This window comes from Paroedura picta, chromosome 6 (genome assembly GCF_049243985.1).
Source record: "Paroedura picta isolate Pp20150507F chromosome 6, Ppicta_v3.0, whole genome shotgun sequence".
Classification (NCBI taxonomy): Eukaryota; Metazoa; Chordata; class Lepidosauria; order Squamata; family Gekkonidae; genus Paroedura; species Paroedura picta.
In genome coordinates, this window is record NC_135374.1 from 55,493,633 (window position 1) to 55,518,249 (window position 24,617).

The window sequence follows — 24,617 nt, forward strand, 5'->3', positions numbered from 1 at the left end:
GCACTTGGCACGCCTGCTTGAAATGGCGGAGGAGAGGAATGCACTATACTTGTGACTCTTCTCCACCTGTCAATCAAGCCAGGCAGCCAATTACCTTTCTCCCTGTTTTAAAGGGCCCACGACACAAGCTAATTTTTTAAAGTAAAACTTCTCCATTTAGACACCTATACCTCATAGATGCATAGTGTTTTTATTTAATGCCACTCCTTTTGGAATCATTAGCAGGATTTCGAAGAGGCAGAGAAACTAGAGATCAAATTGCCAACATATGCTGGATCATGGAGAAAGCTAGGGAGTTCCAGAAGAACATCTACTTCTGCTTCATTGACTATGCTAAAGCCTTTGATTGTGTGAAGCACAACAAATTGTGGCAAGTTCTTAAAGAGATGGGAATACCAGAGCATCTTATTTGGCTCTTGAGAAATTTATATGCAAGTCAAGAAGCAACAGTGAGAACTGAACGTGGAATCACTGATTGGTTCAAAATTGAGAAAGGAGTTCGGCAAGGCTGTATACTGTCGCCTTGCCTATTTAACTTGTATGCGGAGCACATCATGAGAAAGGTGGGATTAGAGGAGTCACAAATTAGGATCAAGATTGCAGGGAGAAATATCAACAACCTGAGATATGCAGATGATACCACTCTAATGGCAGAAAGTGAAGAGGAACTAAAGAGCCTGTTGATGCGGGTGAAGGAGGAGAGTGCAAAAGTTGACTTGAAACTCAACATCAAGAAAACAAAGATCATGGCACCCAGCCCTCTCAATTCCTGGCAAATAGATGGGAAAGAAATGGAGATAGTGACAGATTTTATTTTCCTGGGCTCCAAGATCACTGCAGGTGGGGACTGCAGCAAAGAAATTAAAAGACGCTTGCTCCTGGGGAGGAAAGCTATGGAAAATCTAGACAGCATCCTGAAAAGCAGAGACATCACCCTGCCAACAAAAGTACGTTTAGTCAAGGCTATGGTATTCCCAGTTGCAATGTATAGCTGCGAAAGTTGGACCACAAGGTAGGCTGAGCGTCAAAGAATTGAGGCTTTTGAACTCGGGTGCTGGAGAAGGCTCTGCGAGTCCCTTGGACTGCAAGGCGAACAAACCGGTCAGTCCTAGAGTAGATCAGCCCTGACTTCTCTTTAGAAGGCCAGATCCTGAAGATGAAACTCAAATACTTTGGCCACCTCGTGAGAAGGAAGGACTCCCTGGAGAAGAGCCTAATGCTGGGAGCGATCGAGGGCAAAAGAAGGAGACAACAGAGAATGAGGTGGCTGGATGGAGTCACTGAAGCAGTAGGTGCAAACTTAAATGGACTTTGGGGAATCGTAGAGGACAGGAAGGCCTGGAGGATCATTGTCCATGGGGTCACGATGGGTTGGACACGACTTCGCACCTAACAACAACAACAACAAGACTTGAAGCAATTTTGTTCCAGATTATAGGGGAAGGGGACTTTAGAGAGGCATGCTTTGTGTGTTAACTGGTGGGGAAAATATATATATACTAGTAAGCAAGCCCGCTGCAGGGGAATGCAGCGGGCGCTAGGTGCTTACTTGAGTCGTCCTCGGCTGCGGCGGCGGCGGGCTGGTCGGCAGCGGCGTGCTGGTCGGCGGTGGCGATCTTCCAGCGGCGGCGGGCTGACACGGCGAGAGGCGCTTTGCGCCTCTCGACGCGTCAGCCTGCCAGGCAGGGAACCCCCTGGCAGCTGCGCTTTGCGCGACTGCCGGGGGCTCCCTGGGTCGGCGGCCTGACAGTTAGAAGACTTGCTGGTTAAAAGCTCCATTTGGATCTCCCATTTTCTATAAACATTTGGAAGATACCAGGGAAGGTGCTGGTGAGTGTCCTGGCACCCAGGAGCACCAAGCAGGGGATCCTTGCATTTAGAGAAACACTGCATCTGCTCAACAGTATACAAGAGTGAGGAGGAAAGGTATGAAGGACTGTGCAAGTCTGTAGTGTCTTAATGTACTCCAAAAGATGGTTATAGTTTGGAAGAAACTGTGAACATAGTGACTGAATTGAGATTAATAGTCCCAGGCAAAAAAGAGAAACCTAAAAATTCAGAAAACATTTTATGCAATACATGAAAACTACACCAAGATCCTATTATACCACCATATTACATGTAGTCATTTTGATTATGACTATAGATTTTCTGCCAGTGAAGAGAATTAAACACAGGGAAGTGTTGTTTGTCCTTTTTTGGGGCGGGGAGCGGGGACAATAGATTTAAAAAAAAAAAAAGAAAAAGAAAAATCGTTGCAATAATTTAAAAAAAGTAATTTTGAAAAAATCAAAATCTTTAAACCGCCCGTGGCGCCACGGGCGCCACGGACTAAATAATTCGTTAAGGGGTGTGGAGGTGGGATTAGTCTGTGATGAGGAAGGGTCCGGATTGGGACCCTTCCTCATGACAGACAATCGGAGGGACCAATCGGCAGGCGCTTTGCGCCTGCCGATTGGTCCCTCCGATTCCCAGCCCCAGCAACTGTGAGCCGTGTGCAGCGCGGCTCGCAGTTGCTCCCGGCCTGATGCGGCGAGAGGCGCGAAGTGCCTCTCGCCGCATCAGGCTGCCGCCCCTGGGAGCCCCCGGCAGTCGCGCGAAGCGCGGCTGCTGGGGGTTCCCTGCCAGGCGGCCTGACTCGGCGAGAGCCGCGAAGCACCTTTCGCCGCGTCAGGCCGCTGCCGCTAAAAGAAGCCCGCCGCCGCCGCTAAAACAAGCCCGCCGCTGCCACCGCCGCAAAAAGAAGCCCGCCGCCGCAAAAAGAAGCCCGCCGCCGCAAAAAGAAGCCCGCCGCCACACAAAGAAGCCTGCCACCGCCGCCCACACCAAAACAAGCCCGCAGACTCAGCGACTGTGAGTGCCTAGCGCCCGCTGCATTTGGCTGCAGCGGGCTTGCTTACTAGTTGCATATAAAGCATTATTTTCAAACAGTGTAATTTCAACATTTTTATTCCCTGTTAAAGTTGCTAACCTCCAGGTGGAGCCTGGGTACCTACCAGAATTACAACTGACCTCTAGATTACAGAGACTACTCAGTTCACCTGGAACAAATGATAACTTTGGTTGATAGGCTGAAGACGTGCACCTCCAGGCTTCATGTGCAGAACTCCAGGGATTTCTCAAACTGGAACAGTCATCCTTTTTGTAATCAATGTCAGGAAATGCATTCAGAGCATGAAACAATCAGGGCTATTCCACACCCGATTAAAGAAGTTGAAGTCTTAATATTTGCAAATGCCATATTTTTGGCATTCTGCACTACATTGTAAACATCCAGCATTACATCTGCAAACAGGCTGCTACACCCCCCATTTTAAAGCGCTTTGCAGGGGAATCCACAAAACTGGCCATGTAGCATTAGCAGGATGAAAGCAGCTAGCAAGACACTCGCACAAGACACATGCATTACCAAAGTGGCTGAAGTAGTGAGATTTCCAGCTCCAGTGCTCACCCTTGAGCCCGCCTCCCTTTCTCTTGACCCGGAATGGGGCTTTCTTTCTGTTAAAAACCTGCCTGGAGCAATGAATAGACATACAATTGCCCAGATAGTTCACAAAATAAACTTTTCCCCACCAGTTTGTCCATAAAGCATGCCTCTTCTCACCAAAAAAAATAAATTAGCTATGTTGGTCCATGGACTGCTAGACTATCTTTAGACACTGAAGGCATTACTAGGGATGGGTGCAAACTAGAAAATTCCAGTTTGCTTTGGGGTATTGGATGTTTCCAAACTGAATCTTACCCCTGAAACCGAACAACTTGGAAGTACCAAAATGAAATGGCTGTTTTTGAGCTGGTCCTTTTCACTTCCTCTCTGGCTTAGAAGCAGGGGGAATCAAAATGGCAGCCATTTTAGGTATCCATTTTACTACCTCCCCCTTCCAAGCAGGACGGAATGAAACAGCATCAAAATGTCTATCAGCCATTTCAGCCTTGCAACAGGGCAGTGCCTGTCCACTGTGAGGGCTAAAATGACTAGCAATCATTTAAAAGCTCCATTTAGCTTTCCTCCATTTGAATAGAGGGGAAGCAAAACTGAGGTTTTAAATACATGCCAGCCATTTGAACCTCCCAGCTGATTGGCAGCAAAATGGAGGTTTTAAATGGCTGCCAGCTGTTTAAACCTCACAGCTTGACCAGTCATTTAAAACCTTCATTTCACATCCATCCATTTGGAAGAGGGGAAGTGAAACTCTGAACTTAACCGGAGAAAAAAATCCAGGAAATATTTGAAGAAGGTGCTTGCTCTGAATGTGGGTTTGGGTGGGATGGGGACAAATCAGCCAAATTCATGACAGATTTCAAGTTGTGAACCAATTTGTGCCCATACCTAGGCATTACTAGACCAACAGTTGGCTCTTGACAGGGCTTTAAGAGTATGCTGTATGCTGTTTTTTAGTATCTGATCACCTCTTAAAGGTAAAGGTAAAGGTATCCCCTGTGCAAGCACCGAGTCATGTCTGACCCTTGGGGTGACGCCCTCCAGCGTTTTCATGGCAGACTCAATACGGGGTGGTTTGCCAGTGCCTTCCCCAGTCATGACCGTTTACCCCCCAGCAAGCTGGGTACTCATTTTACCGACCTCGGAAGGATGGAAGGCTGAGTCAACCTTGAGCCGGCTGCTGGGATTGAACTCCACTTAGCCTTTCATATATTTTTATCATTTGACTGTCCCCAAACGTTGAAGAGGTTTTCTTTTGAACAGGTTAAATTTCTTTCCCTCTGCTGTTTAGATGGGTACATTTCAAGGAGTACCTTACTTGGATAGAATGTGTGCATGTGGGTATAGTGTGATCGAAATCTTATCCCATATTTTTCTTGATTTTATATTGATTGTATCTTTAAGCAAACTGCACATATAGACAGTGATAGTTTCCAAGTTCTCCCTTGATTGTATGTCTTCACTGTTAGCTGATATTAATCTGGCTGCAGCTACATTTCTGTCAACAGTGGCATGTCTGTGAGACTGGAAATAGAGGATCGTATTTGTAAGATTGGTCTTACAAATTCTGTATGTCTTGTAGAATTATCAATTGAGAAAAGTCATATTGACAGAAACAATCATCTTGATGATTTGTTGTGAGTGCTTTGAAAACTTTGGACAATAATTCTTGCAGAAATTGTTCATTATACTTTGTCATTATTTGCATAGGCATTTCATTTGGTGTTCAGATATCTGTGCAAACCCCTTTTTCTTATTTGTGAAACTTGCCTACTGAAAAATGCAAATTTTCTAACTAATGATGCATGTCCTAGAAATTCTAGTAGCTTTGTTATTCCTTTCTCTTTTTCATTATTTGGCTAGCCCACTATTTCAAAATGGCACTTTTATATTAAGCTAACTCAAGATTATTTTCTAAATTTAGTTTGGCCAGTAATGAGGACAAGGACAAGACATTTAAATTAAAGAACATGGAGCCATCTACAGGAATCCTACTACTGAAACCTGAAATATTAATGTCTTTTGGAAGAGAATGAGCCCGCAGTGGCACCATCATGATTTGGAAAACAGTCTTCCTGACCTTTCTTTATAATAACTCCAACCTTTCTTTTGCTGTTTCTAGGTATAACTATAAAACTTTCTGCCTGCTGAATTTAACAGTTCATCCATCTGATGATACGGACTCTAGCACACAAAGGTTATGCCATAATAAATGTTAGTCTCTAACATGCCATAATATTTTTTATTACAATGATCAAAGGATTCACAACTGGGTGAAAAAACTGGTAGTTCAGAGCAAAGATATATTTTGGTCCCTCCCTTTCTTATTGACTCTGACATAGCTTTCTCAATACTGAGAAGAAACCATTTAAAATTCCATGGACTAGACTCTGTGACTAATATATTCCTGCTCAACTGTTAAATGAAATCTGCTGTCATGTCTGGTGACATTGAGGATTAGGCTGCCAAATATCAGATGGGCCTGGAATTAGTTCCCCTGGAGAAAATGGCGGCTTTGGATGATGGATTGTATGACATACTACACTGAGATGTCTCACCTCCATAAATCCCACTTCTTTAGGTTCCATCTCCAAATTAGGGATTTCCCAACAGGAACCTGGCAACCATATTGAGAGGTGCCAGGAATGAAGGAAACTAGGACACTAATAACCAATCAGGAAAACCCTGCAACAACCCTCTCCCCCAAAATAAAACTACTACCTGAACAATTCCAGAATATGGAATACATTGAGTTCTGGATTCAATATCTACTTTAATAATTCTAGTTAACAAATCATGTTGAGTCTGGATAAGAATTTATGTCTATCTGAATAATATGTAAATCAAATTCATCTGGATTTTTTTGTCTCCATGCACCTACAAATTTCAGGTTGCTCATTAAATAAAAAAGGTGGCAGTCTCCCACTAGACTTTGTTTTCTTGTATGTTTTCATGTCTAAAGATGGAGAAACAATACAATTAAAGCCCCTAGTAAGCACCATATTGTATAATCTAATTTGGATAGCCCGTTTTTTATACCTGCATATAATTTAAGCTTGTTCACATATAAAAGTTTTAATTCTCAACCAAATTATTTCCACTCTCACAAATCTTCCCAAACTATTAACGTGGATTCTAGTTTCGGGTTAATAGAAAATAGTCCCATTTTTCCCTCTCATTAGAAGAAACAAATTATTTTTGGTTCTGATATGAGTTTCTTGCAGGATGAATGTATATAGTATTTGTTTTTTCAGAGCATGGAATAGTTTCCTCCTTTTTTGTGGACAGTTAAAACCATTCCTATTCTATGATAAGACTTTACAATCCATAATACCGTTTCATTAATTAATTAAAGAATAAAAAAGGCATAGAAGAAAAGGAGCAAGTACCTATTAAATGTGGAAGGTGTTTAAATTTCTTCATATTATCTGTTACAAATTTCTTATTTTGGGGATAAAATTATTTTGCTAGCTTTAAAGAAGTATGTCTCATTTTTGTTAAAGATTTGAAACTAAATGAAAGTCCTTCTATCTCCTTCCATTTAAATTTGATATATTTTTTTCTTGAGACAAGAAACCAGAAAGATATATTCCTTTTCTTCAGAATTCTCACTGGAATTTATTTTAGTACTGCTACTTTCATTCCTTCTATTGAAAATCTGTTTACAGAGTGTAATTTAAGAATTGTATCTGTGGTACATTTCCTAGTAAAGAAGTCCAAAATATCTATAGATAACTCTTTGTAATATGCAACTGATCTACTTCAACATCTATCACATCTATTTCTAAATTCAAAAATTTGGCCTGAACTTCCACCATTTTATCTCTTATGTTTTTTCCTTCTTCCTTTAAATCTAAATATTATTTTCTTTTGATGGAGCTCTAACATTATTGAGAGATCACTTTGTCTAATTCACTTTTCCATCCATCCTCCTCCACAAGTTTATCTCAAATTAGTTTTAATTTTGTTGTAAATTCTTCCAGTTTTATTTGCCAACTTTTTCGGGTGAGAGATTTTTCCCTTCCATATCCTTAATTTCTATCTCCACTTTGCTAAATCTTTGATCCACCTTCCAACTTCTTCAAAGTTTTAAAGTTACCCATATAATCTTTCTGAAAGGAGGTAAGTAGGTTAATCCATTTTGTCATTTTCTGTTTTTTATCTTACAAATACTAACTTTTCACTGGGTGTGAGTCATTGTCAGGTATTATGACCCTCTTACCACACCTTCCCATACTCTTCTATGTTTAGCTACATTTTCATTATCAACATTTCCTTTAACCCAAATATTATTTTAAGACTAAAAAATGTTCATGACTAGCAATACCTTTGTTAATCTAGACAGGTTTTTAAAAGATCTCTGTGGTTACACCTGTCATTCTTTGTCCTCCATCCTTCTGAGATATCAATACTTTTCTTTCTCATTCATAGACAGGATACAAGCCTTTCTAGCCGACTGTTAACAAGCAACTCCTTCACATATATTGGTTTTAGAACAAATTTAGAGTACAGTGGCACCTTTGAGACCATTGGTATTAACTTTGTTGGTCTTAAATGTACCCATGGACTCTACATTTCTTCCGCTGCTTCAGATCAACATGGCTACCCTCTTGAATCTATTGATTTTAGTCCTTCCTTGTATGTTCAAGCCACAAATCTGTCACAGAAGCAGCTCCTGGCAGGGTGTTAAACAAAGAGTATATGAGTAGATTGGAGTTGTATAGTCTTATCCAAAAATCTTTATCAAGAAGCTGTTTTAGACCAGATTAAATATTGCAGAAGGACAGCTCACCTTCCCCAGCAATAGCTCAGCTTGTTCTTGGAGCGTCACGCCACCCTCCCACACAGAGCTTCAGTCCTTGGAGAGTTTGATATATGAAGGCTCTAAATAGCTTTCAGAAGCTTCTAGCCTCCTTTTTTCAGTCCAGGGAGGCTAATTAACCCTGTTCCATCAGGATAACCAGTTTTTAATGGGTTCCTTTTGCAGTGTTGAAGGGTGAAGGAGCTCAGAAGCAAACATTTCAGCAACTAATCCGCCGTTTCCCAGACCAACTTTCTTCAGAGACTACAAGGCAAAAGCCTACAAGACCTTTCTCCAGGAACTCATGTAGAGGTCTGGCTCACCCCAGCATGAATAGGTGAGCATTATTGTGTGTGTGTGTGTGTGTGTGTGTAGATACGTGTTCTCCTGTTTTCTCAAATGTTATTTATTATTCCATACTAACTGTTACACACATGATGAACTAAAAAGCATGTGGTCCTGTCTGTCATATACCTAAAAATCCCTAACTGTGGGACACTGACTAGTATTAGTTCTGGACAGGATACAGATGAACTCAAAAGCCCATCCTTCAAAGCCTCCATTTTCACCATTGAGACTGATCTCTGTATTCTGGAGATGAGCTGTAATTCCAGGGATATCCAGATCTCACCTGAAGGCTGGCATCCCTAGCTGCTATGGTACAGTGCAGGAAAGCAATGGTCCGCTCTGCTATTACTATGATCATATAAAAACACTTTGTACAGATTTATGGTATTTAAGAAATCTGAAATGACATGGTATAATCTATAATACATTAAGACTCAGATCTTCCCATTACTCTATAGAGTTATAAGGAATGAAAATATACCATATTTCTTTTATTTTTCCATGCAGTTTTGAGTCATTCTCAGTGTTTGAAAAGAGGTACCTTTTACATCATCCTAAAAACTCAAAATGCTTATACAACTTTTTCATGGGCAGGTAAAGAGGATTTGTATCTTTTGAGGTAAGTGTGATGCCACTTCTATCTTGCTACTCTCATACAAGATGCATATCATCATCAGTAAATCTTATAAAACCTAAACTGACTGCTCACACACTACCTGATTGGTTCTCCCCAGGGTGTGCCACTAAGAGAGAGAGAGAGAGAGAGAGAGAGAGAGAGAGAGAGAGAGAGAGCACTCTGCCAATGAGAGCCAATGAGATGAACTTGCATGCTGACAATGCAATCCCTATTTAATTGGCCCTCCCTGGGAGTATGCTGCTAATAGGGAGAGAATACTTTGCCAATGTGGGTCAATCAGGTCGAATTGCACTCTGCCAATGACAGCCAATCAGCTCAAATTGCATGCATACAATTTAATCCATACCTGATTGATCCCTCGGAAATATTCCCCCAATAAGAGATGGCCCTCGCCCAGGAATGGCCCACCCTGGTAATTTAGCTCCAGTCAGGAGGAAGCCCTTGGCCAGAAAGATAATAAGACTACAGCACTCCAACTCCAACTTCTTGCCAGTTTCAGACATTTACTGGGTGGAAAGGGAGGCAGCCTCAGATCATGTCCTGCTGCCAGTAAGTTGTCCTTTCAACTCAGCAGACATTGGAGGGGGGGGGGAGAAAACTGACTCCTGGTACAGTCCCTGCATGCCTTATGGAGGGGGGTGGCTTGTGGGAGGCCCAGAAACAGCCTTGTGCTGGCTCTCTGGGATCCAGGGCAGCCAGGAAAAGCCTCTGCCCTGGGAACTTTACTCATGAGTAAGCCATGTGAGGTTTGTACTTTGCAATCTGAGAAGGGAAGTTTTGCCTCTAGTAGATGTATTTAGCTGTGTTCTTGTTATACCATTGGCCTGTTGAGCTCAGTACTGTTCACATTGATTAGCAGCAACTAGATCTCTGGTTAAGAAAAGTTTTACCCAGTGATTGCTATCTAACGTTGGTCCTAATGGTCGAAATGTTATTTATTTATATAGACAAAGCCTATTGCACCCAGGGAAACAATGGGTGCTAGGATACACACTTACACTGTGGCTTTCCTGGGGACTGGCTACATGGCAAAAGCATAAATCATGGGAGTGAGAAGGAAAGAAGGAATGATGTAGAGGCAGAATGTAGAGGCAAAATCCTATGGGGCTGCCGGGCTGCCCTTACTCTTTCTCCTGCCCCCAGACCCTTGAGGTCCCACCTCCAAATCTCAAGGAACATTCCTAACCCAGGGTTCATCAACCTCAATGTGTGGCCTGGAAATCTCCTGGAATTGGAAGTCATTTGCAGACTATAGAGATCAGCTCCCAGGGGAGAAATAGCTGGTTTGAAGGGGGGACTCTACAATGACAATAACCATCATAAAAGTCGACTTGTATGGAGGCCCATGTAAGGTGTCTTTATATACAGCATTTTTGAATATTTAAAGAGAAACAGGCTTCATGTACTGAATAGACAAGCTCAGAATTCTCAAGGGAATGATTTTCTTGCAATCTGTCTCTAAACACATTATGTGAATAGAAAGCAATGGAAAATGCAAACATCTCTAATTAAAAGTAGATCAGATTTCATAAAGGCCTGGGACTTTCAGCCATGATCCCTGCATACAAATACAAGAAATCTCAAATGACTTTTCTCTTTAAGCAGTATACTTTGACTGCAAATTCATAGCACTTAGGGAAAAAAAACAACAGATTGCTAGCTCTTTCATTTTAAGAAGCCATGGTGTGGAAGGGATTCATCCATGACTTACATTTCTAAATTAGAGAAACATTTGAGGTATACAGACCTTGTAAAGACTCTTCAATGTAATCAGTAGCTTGAAAGATTCTATTGCTCAGCTCTCTACCATGAAGCAGAAAATTGGCTTAGTTAACAGTTTAAAGAGGCCTATGCTGCGATTTTTTACTAACATCAAGCACATGTGAGAAAAATAAATAACTGATTTTTTAAAACTCTATAGAGATTCAAGTGACTGTCATCACAGTAACTAGTAGATATAAAGTTCACAGATGGAAGTGCTGCAGGTGCATAAGTCAGCATGACTTTATGAATGAACCAAATCTGGCTTGTTTTTTCTCTTTTCATTTCTCTTCTAGATCACTGGGTCCAGTACCTGTGGCAAATATAGAATAGATTAGCTGCCAGAAACAGCAAGGATGACAGCAACCTCAGGGCCACAAGTGTCAAATAAGAAATTCCTGAAAATCTCAAAGAAGCAAAAAAGAAGAGACAATATAAAGATGAAAAGGAATTTGAGGGATATCTACAAATACGAAATTAAAAAAGAAACAGACTTGAAGCAACCTCTTTCATATTAAGCCCTGACATGTACTCAGTTGGTTAAAATTATAAAATGGTGGGATATATGATCTTAAATGAAATGGTTTGAGAACTTTAAGAGATGTATTTTACTTAAACGTATCTCTATTTCTAAATTGTATAATCACTAAAAAATAAAAACAATATTAAAAATAAAAGTTCACAGATAATGAGTTAATAATAAATATATTGAAGTGGGAGATATTTTAAAAGGGAAATCAAAATATTACAGTAACACAGACTAGAGAGAATATCAGTTTCATGCATGTGTTATGATTATCATATGGTGTAAGGCAAGGAAACAACATCTTTGTTATTTTACAGATCAAAGATGGAAACATGGAAAGTATTACTCAGAGTTAAAACAATTATTGGACCATTTTCCATGAACAGCAGGTGTCCTGAGTAGAGTCAGCAATGGATACTAAAGCTTTGGATCTTGGATATTAAAGCTACAATCCAGTTGTGCATATTCAATCTCCATTTATGTCAACAGGATGTCAGCGGGTGTGACCTGTTTGATTATTGTAGCATATTGTCTCTAACCAAGAAAAACATTTGAAAAGAGACTTACATGTGGCATACATCATGTCTAACTAAAATTTCATTTTAATGAAACATGAAATTAATTTTAATGGGGTTGGGATTCATATAATTTGTAATGGTGTGGTTTTATTGTTCAACTGAATATGTTCATTGTTGTGAACCGCCCTAAGCCCTTATGGGAAGGGGCAATATTTATTATTCCTGAACTACACTGATACCCCATGCCATTATTTAAGGAATTTTAAACAACTTCAGTTTTGTTTAAAAGGGTTTTGCATTATATAAAGTTAACAGAATTTATAATGTTAGAATTATAGTTTGTGCGTGCAAACTTATTAATATCCTCTAGCAACTGGGGTTCCTTTGAAAGTCATCTCCAAACTAAGAGATTGGTTACCTTGGAGAAAATGGTTGCTTAGTATTATACTCCACTAAGGACCCTCACTCCTGGCTCCACCCCTAAAGTCTTCAGATATTTCCCAAATCAGAGCTGGCAACCATATCTCAAAGTAGTCATTTTCTCAGGAGAACTAATCTTTTTAGTCTGCAGATCAGTTGGAGTTCAAAGTGATGCAACCATTCCTTCCCAATAGCAACCCTCTGTCCCTGACACTGGGGCAGGGCTGATCACCATTATCAGTGAGATGGCGAGCTACAAGGTCATGGTCTACTACATTGAACATTGAGGTAAAGTCTACTACTAGACCCTCGATCTAGAGCTGACCCACCTCGATCTAGTTGACTGGCCCATGGTCACCTGGCAAGCTTCCACATCAGAATACAGTATGGACCTAGGTCTTCCAGATTCTAGTCTGAGACTGTAACCACTATGCCACACTGGGATGGCTATTGTTGAACAGTAGTGAACAAGTTGGCCTGGGTAAATCATGGAACTCACTTGTTATCAAGTTGTCAGGTGGTTGCTGCCAGGCCATACCTATGAATCTTCTGTCAAAGGTCAAAACAGCCCTGAAAAGGGACCTTCCTACTCTGTCTTTTATGCTTATATTGCCTTTTCGTAATATTTTTGTGGTTGCCTAATATGACAAGCCCCCTATACATTTCCCATTACAGAGGTAAAATATTTGCTCCCAAAATAAAATTATTTTCCCTTACTGACTGAACTGCCCAAGTAACATGGCTTCTGTATTATAATTAATAAAACTGACTGTCACACCCTGTCACAGGCAGAAGATTTGACTTTCAACTCAGCCTGGAGGCTTAAAAGAAGTTGCTTTTTGGAATGGCACTGGAGACTGTGTTAATGCCAAACAAAATAAAAGATTTTATTTATCATACAGGGAAAGGTTAGATGGAAAAAGGAGATAAAACTTTACTGCAAAAATCAGTCATTGTACAGTTTACAGGTCTAAGTACATACTTTTGAGAGGTATGGAAGTATTTTCTAAATGTCTGAGTTCTTCATACAAAGAGGCTTTTGTTTCTGTGTTTATCTAAACAATTCAGTATTTTTCTTGGAGTTCTTTTGAACTCCTCTGATATTATTATTATTATTAGTAGTAGTAGTAGTAGATTAGAAGTTTCTTCTAAGAATACTAGGAGTCGGTCCGTCATGGCCCGCTCTACTACCTTACCCAGAAACGCAAGGTGCGAGACTGGGCGGTAGCTGACGGGGTCCCACAAGTCCAATTATCTTCTAAATTTGATATTCCAGGGCTGTTTGACACTTTGTATCACAAAGACATGGCTGCACTCACACATGCAACTCCTGAAATGTCTACAAATGTCTTAGTATAATATCAATTATTTATGAGATATATCTCCAGAACAGTGAGATATGGAAAAATGAATTGTGTTTCTGCTTGAATTGTGTGCTGCAATTCGTGTGCTGTATTATATATGATTAAATAAAAAGTAATTCATTGTGGTGTCTCATTATTGATTTTGCTTGGCTATAAAGGTGATTTGTAAGGCTTTCCTGAATTTATTTATTTATGGCTTACATTAGGAACAAACACAATAGATTTTTTTTAGGGGTTAAACAAGTGCCACACAATCAGGCCTGCAACTTCAAGTTTTTATGGTGAAAGGTCATAATGGTACATGGGGGGGGGAATCAACCTGAAACCACAGTTTCATCAGGAACTTGGGGAGTGGTCTTTGATGCCTTTCAATAGAGCACAGATCACAATGGTCTGCACACCAGGCATTTATCCACCATTGCCAGGAGAGGCTACTAGCACCCTATCTGATCCCAGAAAATCTAGCCATAGTCATCTATGCAATGGTCACCTCTAAGTGCATAGAATCACAGAGTTGGAAGTCATCTAGTCCAACCCCCTGCACCATGCAGGACACACACAATCCTATCACTGAAGGTGTAACATGACATCCCCTTGAATCTTCACAGAATCAACCTCTCTGTCAGATGGTTATCCAGCCTCTGTTTAAAAATGTCCAAAGATGGAAAACCCACCACCTCCCGAGGAAGCCTGTTCCATTGAGAAACCACTCTAACTGTCAGGAACTTCTTCTGGATGTTTAGACGGAATTTATTTTGAATTAATTTCATCATATGGGTGTCCCTCTTTACCTCTCCAGAACATCCCACCATTGAATACATGGAGATGGTAGGATGGTGGGAAACCGGAGCATGGGGTATTTGTTGTTTTACTGCTTTATTGTATTTTAAACTGAATGTTAATATGTTGTAAACTGCCCAAAGCCTATTTGCAGAGAGGGGCAGTCAAATTTGCAGAGAGGGGCAGTCAAACCCTGAGCCTCCAGGGAGGGTGGTATAGAAGTATGATAAATAAAATAAATAATAAATGCCTTGTCAAATGCCCAAGTAACAATATAAGTACTGTATTTTAAAGCAAGAAAAAATAGCACATTCAGAATGGTGAGGTTATAGCCCATGTAACATCTGAGCAGAGTTTTAATTTTGCCAACTGACCCCGCCATATGTTTTCTCTTTCACATATACATCAAATCAGTGGTCCACAACCTTTTTATCACTGGGGACCGGTCAACGCTTGACAATTTTACTGAGGCCCGCGGGGGGGGGGGTAGTCTTTTGCTGCCACGTTGCCACCACCTGAGCCCCTGCTCCACTTGCTTTCCTAAGGCTGCAATCTCATGTGCATTTATTAATCCTGACAAGACAGATTTCCCTTGAATTCAGAATGCTCAAAATGGAAATGTATTGGTTGCAATCCGAGCCATACTTGAAACTGGCCTCAGCTAGGGCCAGAGCCTTTTTGGCCTTGGCCCCAGTCTGGTGAAATGCTCTACCAAGGGAGAACAGTGCCCTGCAGGACTTTAACCAGTTCCACAGGGCCTGTAAGACAGAGCTGTTCCACCAGGCCTATGGTCATGGCTCCGACGAACCTTCTGAGAGAAGACTGGCCATCTAGAGATTTGACCTCTACCAATCAAAACCTGAATCTGTTGGGGGCTACAGAAGAATGTTTTTACAGTATTTTATATGATTTTTAAAAAATTATCTATTGTCAAATCTATATTGTTTACCCACCCTGAGTGTGCAGGAAGGGTGGGCTCTACAAATAAAGATTTTATGTATTTAGTTCTGAGTAAATATATTTAGAACTGCAATACATGCATAGTAACTTTACCGGTCTTCTAGATTTGACAACAAACTAAGCAAGGTCAAAATAACACTTCCTGGTTATGAAACATTTTAACTAAAGTAATAATCTTAACTATCCTGCTTCCTTCCTGTCTTCAAATGTACCAGACAGCATTTCTGTCTAAAACAATGCTTGCTGTTTGGACTAGAGGAAACGGATTCCTTCAAATGTATGTTTTGTCTCTTAGTCAATGAAACCGTGAACCTATACAAACAGCCATAAGTGGAAAGACTATAGGATATTACAAAATATTTTCCAAATAAAACATCTGACATCAAAGATTCATACTCTTTTTAGGTGGCCACCTGAAGACAGGAAAAACAGAGTTATTTCCATGCTGCCAATGAAAATCACTGTAACAATATTTGTGCTCCCTTGCAAAATTTGAGCACACATCCCTTTTGTTTAGGCTCTTTCTTGCTCTCACTCCCCCCCCCAAAGATAAGCTGTTCTTAGAGCAATCTTAGTGCATACATTTAAACATGTTTTTGTTTCCCTCAACATACAATGGACAATCAAGTGGAATGCAGTCAAACTGGTGCAATCAGGACCAGTGCAAACTGGTGCAATCCAGTGGCACTTTGAAGACTAACAAAAGGTTTGTTCCTGTAAATGTTTTCATAGGTGAGCAGTAGTTCCTAAAAGCTTTTGTGGAATTAAAATTGGGTCAATCTTTAAATTGCCCTAATGTCCTGTTTATTATGGCTGCAACAGAAATCAATCCTATAGCCTGAATCTGAATGGTATATTCCAATGTAGGTTAAGTGGGAGACACACCAGTGTGTCTGGTGTAACCTCCACAGACATTGGAATGGGTCTGGCATCCTAAATCACATAAATTGGAGGTGGAGTGCAAACCGGGATCTTAAAACGGAATTAAATTAATTCAATTCAAAAGAAATTCCATCTGAACCCCAGGAAGAAGTTCCTGACAATTAGAGCAGTTTCTCAGTGGAACAGGCTTCCTTAGGAGGTGGTGGGTTCTCCATCTTTGGAGATTTTTAAAGAGAGGCTGGATAGCCATCTGACAGAGAGGCTGATTCTGTGAAGGCTCAAGGGGGTGGCAGGTTACAGTGGATGAGCGATAGGATCTGAGTGTCCTGCTTAGTGGACTAGATGACCCAAGAGGTACCTTCCAACTCCAATTTTATGACTTACTTTGAAGACACAAATGTGAGCTTAGGGCAATAAAGGGCAGATGCCCAAATGCACACCACTCTGCTCAAACGCCCAACAGACAGAACTAACGCTGTTGTAGCATATAATGAACTCTCTTCTGTTCCTAATTCCGACAGTCAACTGGCCACTAGTGAACCAAGCCCAGCCATCAGAGCCCAAAAATGGGGGAAGGAGGAGGGCTGGAAGGCCTTCTGGCACTAGAATGACTCACTGATTGGTGGGGCATTGAAAGTCCCAAAAATATTGTTGGACTCTAAGGTACTACTGGAGTTCAATCTAGGTGTTGTACTGCAGACTAACTGCTGCCCTCTGAATCTGCCCCCTGAAATTACAGCTAGTTTTCTCAGAGAATGTGGATTTTGTCATTAATTTTGTGTTCAGTGCTAAATGACCAGCAAGTTCCATCAGAGTCCAAATACACAGCACGGTGAAAAAGAATCCACACAAGGCAACAATTTTCAACCCAATGGCCTATGTCCATTTAGTTAGGCAAAGTTGAGCATACTTCAGATATGGCTATGACACACAACCTTGAACATCCAGCTACTTTTGATTAATAACAATAACACATGGAAAACACCAAGCTAAAACACCATTAAACCACTGAAAAGTTCCTGATTACCTAATGCTTGGATTCATACAAACATCATGGAATGTTTCATGCCACAGATGCCTCAAGCCACCATTGCCATGGTTTATCACTGTTACAATTATGAAGCACCAAAGACTACTTGCATAATCCTGGCAGAATGCCATCCTGCTCATAGTTGAAAAAATAATCCATTTTGATAAGCCTACACACAGTGATTTAGATGACTGAGGCTCTTGCATATGGGATCAATGCAAGTTTACGTTGACTTATTTTTACTCCATCAGAGCTAATCATATCCATGATTTATGTGTTCTTGCTTTTTAGTCTTTCTATATGCCTCTCTTTTTCACACTTTAAGCATAACTAATAATAACAACAGCATTAACAACAATTCCTCTGTCAAGCATCAGGTCTTCAAGTCAAGACATTACATTCATTTGGAATATATATTAAAGATCTTTACACACATCATATCACATCTTTTATCAGCCAAATTGGCCAGCCTTCCAAAATGGCATATAAACCTACATGTGACATGGTGACTTTCTTGAGGCTTTCCAGTGAGCACCATAACGAATGGAAAGATTTGATGTTATGGGGAGGATCCACACTTGTTCATTAACATGTAAAGCAACTGGTGTGGGAGGAGGCTCTATTTCTAACACAAAATGGAACATGTTGGCAAAGGGGGGTTAAGCACCGCTATGTGTGGTGGAGGGTAGGGGAACCACAGCTTTCTCCTTTCCCTCAGCCTTATTACTTCTTCATATCTGACTAAGTGTGCATGCACATGAAACCTCACACTTCGAATAAAACTTTGTTGGTCTTAAGGCACCACTGGGCTTGAACTTTGTCCTGTTGTTTCAGACCAACATGGCTACCTACCTGAACCTATTTCTCTAAAGTAAGCAGTTGGCACTACCACCTGGTTCTCTAACCTGCTTGCCTTTTTTTAAGACCCCATATGATCTAATTTATTGTTTTGTAAAATTATCCCCAGACTCAATTTATGCTTATTAATAAACTGGTTCTGACTTTCTAGCCTTTAGCATATTCTGCCCTGTGTAGGTCACAGTGCTCTGCAGTAGCGAATATCCTGGATATCCCTGGGCCATGCTATGTCAACCTGGCCTGAACAAGGGCCAGGGACTTTTTGGTCCTGGCCGTGGCCTGGTGGAATGAGCTCCCGGAACAGCTGAGGACCTTGCAGTCCTTTGGTTGAGGTGGGACAGGGCAAAGCAAAGGGCAATCTAGCCCCTCCTCCAGAATTCGGTATTTTCATCTTCTCGGGTATACAGTGCAGGGGGTAGATAGGTGGGTGAGCTGATGGCCAGTGTGGGGAGGGGGTTAAAGTGACAGGTGTGATGGTGGTGGGAGGGGATTTTTATTGTTATATTGGTTTTATATGTTTTTTATAATCTGTTGTAATCCACTGCGAGCCAGCTGTGCTGGGAGTAATATAATATAAATGTAATAAATCAACAAACAAATATTGTGTAATGCCTGGGGTGGTGGTCTTTGCTGCCCTCTTCCGTTGTGGACTTGACACAGCACTGATAGCCCCCCCCCAAGTGTCTTTCAGTTGCTCAGTGTTTATTCTTCTTCAGTTAATGGTACAGACGTGTCACTTTCCCAGTCCTTTCCTTCCTTCCCAACCAACCTTTTCCACTAGTGCTCCTTCCCATTTTATCCCTCTCACCCCTCCTTCCCAATTCCTCTTAACTCTTTAGCTAAACTCCCTTCCTTCCCTGGGCTTGTTTCTGCCCTGCCCTGCCCCCTATTTCAAAAGGCTTCTCTCCCTCTTGGACATTTCTTCGACCCCCTCAGCCTTCTCTCCTTTGAGTGGGCATGCCCCACTCCTGCTGCCATAGTTGGGAATGATGTGGCATAGGATAAGTGGGGCTTGGCTGGGTTACCCTTGCTCCTCCTCTGGCTTGGCTTGACCACATCTCCTCCAAGCTATGGTGGGTTGCTCTGGGGCTGCTACCCGCTGACCTGCACCTGTCTTCCCAGGGGGTTGCTTGCTCACTGCGGCTGTCCTATCGAGGCCACGTCCCCTCCCCTGTGTGTGGAATCTCTTAGGGCAGCATCTTCCACCATCCCCAGGATATCGCAGGGTCTCTCCTCCCAGATGTGGGTGGGGACACAGTCCCTTGCAACCTCCATTCCTGGACATATTGAAAGAGAAAAATGCAACTTTTCACATATTGCTTAATGCAGTTTTGCTTCTTATGCTTTCTTTTTGTTAGACCTCTTAGGACCCATCAGTGCAGTAGTTCATATGGTACTTGTTGCTTCTTAAGTCAGTGCTTTAAAATACACTCAAAAGGATCTTATTCAGATGCATATAGAAGATTAAAATTCATACTTGGCTGTCTAAAATGTCAAGTATGTTCTGCAGAAAAGAATGCCTACCTGCCCACAAAAAGGGTTTATCATAGGAAGGACAAAGGGCAAAAGACACAATTTGGCTTTATACGTTTTGTATAATCTGTTGTAATCTTAATCTGTTGTAGTCTTAATTGGGTAGGAGTAAGAGAAAAATCTGGAAGACAAGGGAAAGCGAGATTATTTAACAACTAACATGCTGTGATTTTGAATTAACATTGTATGTCATATTGAACATCCTGTTGATTACCAACTGTTCAAATGAGCATTTGTACAAAATATAGAATACAACTATTAATTGGTTTATAAACCTTAACTGAATGGTTTAGAAAAACTTTCTATAGGATCACTGAGAGGATCATCATCATGAATTAGGGTTTTTGCTGATGTTACTCTGTGAAGAATCTTATACATTGAGGATGATACAGCAATGATAAATAAAAAAAATATTTTTTTTGGTTGGAGTGTCTGGCCCTGCACTGCCCTAATGCAGCCCTATTTAGTCTCCTTTGCCTATTGAACAAACATTTCCCCCATGCAATAAACAGTATTTCCCTTTGCTAATATTATCAGTAATGGACAAATACTACTCGTTACAGTCAAAAAGAGCTAGAGTCCAGTAGCACGTTAAAGACTAACAAAATTTGTGAATATGAGCTTTTGTGAGTCACTGCTCACTTCTTCAGGTATAAAGGTAAAGGTATCCCCTGTGCAAGCACCGAGTCATGTCTGACCCTTGGGGTGACACCCCCTCGCATTTTCATGGCAGACTCAATACGGGGTGGTTTGCCAGTGCCTTCCCCAGTCATTGCCATTTACCCCCCAGCAAGCTGGGTACTCATTTTACCAACCTCGGAAGGATGGAAGGCTGAGTCAACCTCAAGCCGGCTGCTGGGATTGAACTCCCAGCCTCATGGGCAAAGCTTTCAGACGGCTGCCTTACCACTCTGCGCCACAAGAGGCTCTTTCTTCAGGTATAGCTATAATGTAAGTCCACCTGTCCTTATTTCTTGGTGAGTGGAGAGATTTCAGGTGCCCAATGACAAAAGTAGGTAATCGACAATAGCAGGATTGATTGGATTAGATGTGATACATAGAGAGATAGTTTTGAGTCTGGAAATGGAGGGGGTAGGGTGGGTGCGAGGATAGGCAAAATGCTACTGAGACTGTCAGTTGTTTCTCCCTACAGACCAGCTTGCTGCTGTTTGCGCTCTGGATTGCCGTGCAACAAGAAGTGGTGATTTCCCTCATTGAGAAGCAAATCCGACAAAAACTCCTGTACAGTTGCAGGTTGCTGCTGACATCATCCGGAAGCAGCACTAAAACCCACGAGCAATGAGAGGCTGTCCAGGGGCAAATTCCTCATGTGGAATCAGTCCTGGAATTGCTGTAACATTACCAATGCTGATTTCTACATGCCTACATCCCTCTGCGTATCACACCTCATTCAATCCAGCCTGATTTAAGGGCAGATGGACCCACATTTTAACTATACCTGAAAAAGTGACCAGTGACTCACAAAAGCTCATACCCTGCTATTTAAAAAAAATCATTATGGTGCTACTGGACTTTGGCTTTTTTCTACTGCTATAGGCAGACTAACATGGCTGTTATCTTGAACTACTCATTACAGTTTGATTGCAAACTGGGAACAAGCACTATCAACTCTATGAAAAACAGTTTCCTTTTTTATTGGAAATTGGAAAGCGCTTTCAATGTTTTTGTAGATCTGCTTTCCCATTGCTGTCCCTCTGACCCCTACCATTCACTCAGCACCTCTCCCAGTAAAAAAAAAAAACATCCAGAAAAGGTTTGGCCTTTGCTGCTTCAGTTCTTATGGAGTAGTAGTGATGGGAAGCTGCATGCCTTATGTTCCTAATACTTCAGCCTTATCCATGTCCTCTGCTGAAGGGGTACTTAACTGGAATGCATTTTTTTTGTGCTGTGGCCTGGAAACTGTCATTTGACTCAGTAAATTGTGAGCATGTGTTCACATGATGAGTAACACTGTCTAATAAATGGTGCCAACTGAGCAGGTATGAAAGCCAGACAAATTCAATGAAATGTAGCTGATTTAAAATTACCTGCTCATGATGTCCCTGGGGCTTAAGTAGCCCAGGCAAGTCAGTACATTTTGAACACATGCCAGTAATGTTACCTGACAGCTGAATGCCATAAACTGTGCAAATACAAAGCCACTTGAGATAGTACTAATTTTGAATGATAAACAAACAATAAAAACAACCATAAGGGGTTCTCTACACAAGACAAAAATGGTTTCTGCAAGTAAGGTAAGTCTTATTTTCATATTCAAGAAAATCACATCACCACTAAATATTTTAAAGGGAAAAACAACCTGATATTTTAACAGCAGTGTGCAGTTATCATGGAACGATGTAGCCACAGATGTGTGTGCCATTTCAGTTTCTGATCTGTGCTGATTTGTATATAAATTAGAGAAACTATGCATTTCAGTTTCCCAGTTCCAGAAAATGTTCCCACTTGTTATCTTGAAAGCCTGAACATAAAACAAGTCTGTCTTGCAAAGTGAAAATTATAACAAGAGTTCATAAAAGCTATTTTAGGTACTACTGGTACTTTAGAGAACCTAGATTTGAATGTAACTCAATAGACTGCCATTCTTTGCAGTGGTGGATTCAATTTCCTCAGGGAAAGATTTCCGCAGAGTAGGGAAACCATTACATAGATCACCTTCTTGCATCCCTTGCATAAATTTAATACTCTGAAATTACAGCTTTTAAGTTTATTTTAGTAATTTCTGTTTTCAATGTTATGTTGCATTTCTTTGATAAAGAATATCTTCTCTGAGCTTGTACTATACCGGGTTTAAGATTTAACAAGGATCCGATTCGTTTCCATTACAAACTCCATTTTGGGTGCATTTGAAGCGCTTCAGGAAAATGCTGCCTTTCCTATAGTGGGAGCATGTTTAGCTGTATACAGCTTGCTTGGGGGGCATGATTTATTCTCAAGCTTTTCCATTAAAAAGCTGAATATCATCGCCGCAAAACAGCCTTGTTTAAATAGTGACTGCAAAAACAGTAATCATCAAACTTCCTTGAATCCTAAGTGACTTCTATGAATCAAATCTGTTTCATTATTAGAATCCAAGCAACCTGAACAGGAGCCAAGAGGAACAAGTTGTAGATGATTCTTCCTAGGACTCTTCCTGAGTTCCTGGAGAGCCACTGCCAGGTTGAATAGACAGCACTGCCCTTGATAGAACAATGGTCTCATTCACTAGAAGACAACCTTGTGGGTTTATGTAAGTACTCAATGAGCTTTTTTTTTTTTAAACAGTACTTTCAAGTAAAATAAAACTAATCAGCTATACCAGTAAAAGTTTATTGCCCTATATTGACAGGCAGGCGGGTATTACCGGCCCTAAGAAAGATGTTTTATGCGTTTTTTGTGTTGGTATAACCAGCCACAGCTTTTAATTAAAACCTGGAGTGTTGGTTAGACATAGGGGAGAGCCTGCCCTGTGGTCAGCCGCTCCCACCTGAATTTTAACCCTACTGGCCCCACCAAGTATCCATCCCCTTCTCCCAGCCAGGAGCAGGGGTGCCTTAGCCACTACAGTTCCTATCTGGGAAGTGTCCTACCCGGGGTACCCCAGATGGCGCACACCTCCATTGGTCCAACCTTGAGCCACTCGGCTGCGTGACGCTCATTCCTTTCACCAAGGGTCAGGTCGTTCATCCCAGCCACCTCTTAGGAGGTCCCAACCTGGGAGTCAGGCCACAAGCCATACTCCCCCAAAACTCAGGCTCCTCCTATGCCATCCCGCCAGCTGTGACAAGAGATTAACATCTACCATAATACCATGAGTTCCAATAACAACGTAACTATAACTGGAAAACTTTTACAACTTTAACATAGGGAGGGAAAGCCTTCTGTCACTGGCAGCTCCCAGGGGCAAGTGAGGCTGGGCTAATGCATGTGGTGCTATTTATAGCCTGACATCACTTGTGTGCTGAACGCACAGAATCTGGCCATCCTTGATGTGCCAACCAGCACATCATTTATTTGGCACCTGCTCCTCCGTCTGTCAATAGGTGGCCTCAGTAAGTCGGTGTCTTCTTTTGTGTGCAGGTTTAAACATCCAAATCTATAGTTTTATAGTTGTAAAAAAAATAACCTTTAAAAAAATAACCCAAAGGCTTTCTCAAAGAAGACGAGCCTTCATCACAGCACAAGTAGGGGGCTGTAGGACTTACCTTGAAAGACATTACAGAGTCATAGTGCTGCTACCCTTTGCTCAATTTCATGGCAGCCCTTAGCACAAGAGGACTCATTTGGAAATGAGGAATCTAGCTTCATGCAGATATACTCAGCAAGTTTGGATCCAAATGTCAGCAGCCTGGAGTAGAGTCTCTGGAAAGAGGATCTGCATAAGGTTTATCTCCTGACGATTAACTTCCCACACCTGAGCCATCAGTGCTAAGAGAGAAAAAAACAACCAGCTCACCTGAAGCACCATTCCAATGAAGGAGACAGCAACAGAGAAGATACATAGTGCTCATCTACTGGCTTGCTATCACAGGGAACTGGAAGAAGAAAGCTGTGGGCTGAATGCAGGGACCCAGCAGAATCAAGACTTGGGGATTGCCATGCTCTATATAAGTGGTTTGCAAAAGTAGGTCACTGTGACTGCAATGTGCAAAGGACATGTCCTGAGAGTTAGATATCTGTCTGATGTACTTCTGGACTGATCTTGGACCATGTCTTGACCTTCTGCCTGCCTTGTAGACTCCCTATCTGACAAAAGG